This window comes from Staurois parvus, unplaced genomic scaffold, assembly GCF_062004578.1.
Source record: "Staurois parvus isolate SC_StPar_1 unplaced genomic scaffold, SC_StPar_1.0 ptg000657l, whole genome shotgun sequence".
Classification (NCBI taxonomy): Eukaryota; Metazoa; Chordata; class Amphibia; order Anura; family Ranidae; genus Staurois; species Staurois parvus.
This window is the reverse complement of record NW_028318453.1, coordinates 174,502-178,928: the sequence shown is the minus strand read 5'-3', so window position 1 is coordinate 178,928 and position 4,427 is coordinate 174,502. Positions and strand designations below refer to the sequence as shown.

Genomic DNA, 4,427 nt, shown 5'->3' with positions numbered 1-4,427 from the left:
AATGACCTACCAACACAGGATATGTGCCCCCAAAATACACTAGCAGAGGGGTGGGAGAGTCTATCTCTGAGGAGCTTCTCAGCTTTTAGTGTTTGGCAAGTGTTCCGAGTTGTGTGTCTTTTAATATCCAATGGTTAAGGCCTTTGTGTCAACCTTTGAAAAGGTTACAGCTAAGGGTATAGTGGCTGTTAACACCACAACCCCTTAAAATATTCAACATAAAGATTGGACTTTGTTAATTTTCATGAGCGCACCCTCTTCTATTTAGATGTTCAGGAGCCAGAATTTCACATTCGACTTTCTTTGAATTCCCTAGAGTCATACACTATCCAAACTTATCTGGAGTTAGTCTGTACCTTGTGCTTCAAGTCTGAGAGACTGTAAGGCTTGGTTTCAACATTGTGTGTGTTTGTAGTAAACTCTTAACTTTACAAAGCCTCAAATTATACTGACATGTGGAGCTCTTTTGCTTGTGTTTTTTTTCAAGTTTCAACGCACTCAGAAAGGGACTGGCGGCTCTCCCGAGCCCCCAGGAGGGAATGGATGGAGGAGGACTCCTTGGAGGAGGGGGAAGTGTCCTCCAGTTCCCCCGAGCCCCAGGGCCCAGTTGGGCCAGGTATGTCCCATTTGTTTGAATTTAATCAACTTTACAATATTTGCTTTTGGACAGTGCCTATGTGTGGGGGTGTTACATAAGGGGTGTTGGGTAAAGGGTGGGAAGGCTGGCACCAGACTTATTTTTTTTTGTGATTCCCAATCTGCTCCAAGCTACAAATGCCACCTTGCAGTGTGCATGTGTTAACAATCGAGGGGGCATTTGTGTTTTTGCTTAGGGGAATATTGTATGGACTGAGCCCTTTTGCAGCTAGACTGTCAAAGACATAGACTTTGTGACATATTCCTGTGAAGCTTCAGTTCTGCTGCCGACCTGTGTCCTTTTCTTCGGGATGCTTGAAGTCACTCTATTGTAGACCCCAGGAAGGAAAGTGGGAATGGCTGCAACGGCTGACCAATGAGTGTTCCCACTCTTACTGTAGTGTAAGCGTAGCTAAGCTGATGTGTGTGAGCCAATTCCTCTTGTCAAGAGCAAGGCTCTCCAATAGAAAGCTAGGATAGATGTTTTTGGGAACTCTGTGGAGGAGATACAGGTGAAACTCGAAAAATTAGAATATCATGCAAAAGTTCATTTATTTCAGTAATGCAACTTAAAAGATGAAACTAACATATGAGATAGATTCATTACATGCAAAGCAAGATAGTCATAATGCATAGCATGATTTGTCATAATTGTGATGATTATGGCTTACAGCTCATGAAAACCCCAAATCCACAATCTCAGAAAATTAGAATATTGTGAAAAGGTGCAATATTCTCGGCTCAAAGTGTCCCACTCTAAGCAGCTAATTAAGCCATAACACCTGCAAATGGTTCCTGAGCCTTTAAATGGTCTCTCAGTCTGGTTCAGTAGGAATCACAATCATGGGAAAGACAGCTGACCTGACAGTTGTGCAGAAAACCATAATTGACACAATCCATAAGGAGGAAAAGCCTCAAAAGGTAATTGCAGAAGAAGTTGGATGTTCCCAAAGTGCTGTATCAAAGCACATTAATAGAAAGTTATGTGGAAGGGAAAGGTGTGGAAGAAAAAGGTGCACAAGCAGCAGGGATGACCGCAGCCTGGAGAGGATTGTCAGGAAAAGGCCATTCAAAAGTGTTGGGGACTTTCACAAGGAGTGGACTGAGGCTGGAGTAAGTGCATCAAGAGCTAACACAGACGGATCCTGGACATGGGCTTCAAGTGTCGTACTCCTCTTGTCAAGCCGCTCATGAACAAACAACGTCAGAAGCGTCTTACCTGGGCTAAACAAAAACAGACCAGGTCTGTTGCTCAGTGGTCCAAAGTCCTGATGAGAGCAACTTTTGCATCTCATTTGGAAGCCAAGGACCCAGAGTATGGAGGAAGAAGGTAGAGGCACACAATGCAAGATGCTTGAAGTCCAGTGTGAAGTTTCCACAGTCTGTGTTGATGTGGGGAGCCATGTCATCTGCTGGTGTTGGTCCACTGTGCTTCATTAAGTCCAGGGTCAACGCAGGCGTCTACCAGGAGATTGTGGAGCACTTCACGTTTCCTTCCGCAGACGAGCTTTATGGGGATGCGGACTTCATTTTCCAGCAGGACTTGGCACCTGCCCACACTGCCAAAGGCACCAAAACCTGGTTCAATGACCGTGGGATTACTGTGCTTGATTGGCCAGCAAACTCGCCTGACCTGAACCTCACAGAGAATCTATGGGGCATTGCCAAGAGAAAGATGAGAGACATGAGACCGAACAATGCAGAAGAGCTGAAGGCCTCTATTGAAGCATCCTGATCTTCCATAACTCCTCAGCAGTGCCACAGGCTGATAGCTTCCATGCCACGCCGCATTTAAGCAGTAATTGCTGCAAAAGGGGCCCAAACCAAAGTACTGAGTACATATGCATGCTTATACTTTTCAGAGGTCCGATATTGTTCTATGTACAATTGCATGGAATATTCTAATTTTCTGAGATTGTGGATTTGGGGTTTTCATGAGCTGTAAGCCATAATCATCACAATTATGACAAATCATGGCTTGAACTATCTTGCTTTGCATGTAATGAGTATATCATATATTAGTTTTACCTTTTAAGTTGCATTACTGAAATAAATGAACTTTTGCACGATATTCTAATTTTTCCAGTTTTACCTGTAGGTGTGGCAAAGTCATCTGTTGTCTTTACTGACGAGATTGCCCTTTTCACTGTTGCCAACAGATATAATTTGTAGTCAGTGAGCAAACACTTTATTCTAGGCCTAAGGAGTCCAAGCTCACTCCCTGGGCCTTGAAATCCTCCTAGGCAAGAAATGTAACTCTGTGTTCCAATTATGAGTTGACAACAGCATAGAGTGCTTTCAGGATAATGGACAAAGTTAGACATGTATTGCATGCTGTTGTTTGTTTTGGAAGCAAGTTTGTCACTTTTAATTGCAGCTAATACATTTTTTTTCCTGACTTTTTCTACAGTGAGGCCTCATGAGCTGGGTTTGTGAAAGAATAGGAGCACTGGAACATGCATTGGGGGTGGGGCCAGCCGAGAACCAGACAGACATAGTGTCCTATTTCCGTCAACAATTGTAGTGGTTTTAAATTTTATTTATTTTTTTTTTAGAAATAAATGTTATTTATATTTGACAGTGCACTGTGTTGTGGCCTTCTTTAGCCTTTGCAGGTAGGCAATCTTCTTCATTGCAGTTGGAGCTGATCTGCATGTCCCTATAGCATTGCAGTACTCTGCTAGCTCCAACTGCAGTGGCCAGTCTTGCTTACCTTGAATTTTTGGTAATGTCCAAACAAAGTCTGTTCTGGCAAGTCCAGCTTTAGGATTGCATGTTTCAAAGAGGTAAACCAGCTTCTTCAATCCTAAACTCGGATATATAAAGATTGAAGTTGTCTGCAGCTACTCCCAATCTTAATTTGCTGCTGCTTGTGAAATCCATCAATAGTTTACACAGAACACTCCATTCACGTTACATTGTTTAAGTTTGCTCTTTCATTCCATCCAGGGACTTCTACATAGCTTGGTGGAGTGTAGTTGTGAAGACTGGCAAAAAGGGAGGTGCAACCAAGTAGATAATGTGTGGGTGGATCCTGTGGGCCAACTCTGTCAAGATGTTTCTTCTCACCTCATTTCTAATTGGGATTGGCATTACACAGAAGCCACATGACTTGAAAGCTGCTCTTGGAAGGACTATCAGTTATGGATGAGACCACTTACATGCAATTTACCGCAGCAGAGGCCCTAATGGCCAAATTGACTATCTGCTCACCACATACCACTTGGATCCAACTTGTTGCTCATTCACATATCAGTGTTTTGCCAACAGGAGTTGGGAAGGGAATGGAGGAACAAGTGTCCACTGGGCACATAAATTCCATAGGCGCACACACATGTCTAGAATCAGGCAGCTAAAGATCCTATGCTCCCCAACCAATCTCAGGGCAAGATGTTACACGGTGTGTAAAGCAAACTTAGTCTGGGTCAAGTTAGTCAAGCATAATGATAGTCCAAACAACGGAAGTCCTTTTTCTTATTCTCACAACTTTAGGTGTCTCTAGCTTTCCTTGGCAGGCTTAATGTTTGTAAGTTGTGGCCTGGTTTTTCACCTGGTGAGCCTGGCTATTGACACACTTCTTTTATAGTGTGTGTGTGTGTGTATGAAGTAGCACAGGGAACGTATTTGGACAGCAGTGTCAGTCTCTGGGGAGGCAAGTGTTTGTGGGATGCGGATTTTGAAGAAGACTCCTGCATCAAAGACCAAAGCTAGCCAACAATTTGAAGACAAGCTGCAATATTGTGTTTTCCCATTTTTGGGAAAGTTAGCCTTGCCCACAAAGTCCACTGATA

The 4,427-nt window shown here is 43.3% G+C and overlaps 1 long non-coding RNA gene across 1 annotated transcript; it reads left to right on the top strand.

Annotated features, from left to right (window-relative positions):
* Positions 1–502: 502 nt before the first annotated feature.
* LOC149448762 (uncharacterized) lies at positions 503–3,219 on the top strand. Its single transcript, XR_016315495.1, has 2 exons — positions 503–616; positions 3,047–3,219. It is a non-coding gene; the product is annotated as an uncharacterized LOC149448762 (long non-coding RNA).
* The last annotated feature ends 1,208 nt before the right edge of the window (positions 3,220–4,427 follow it).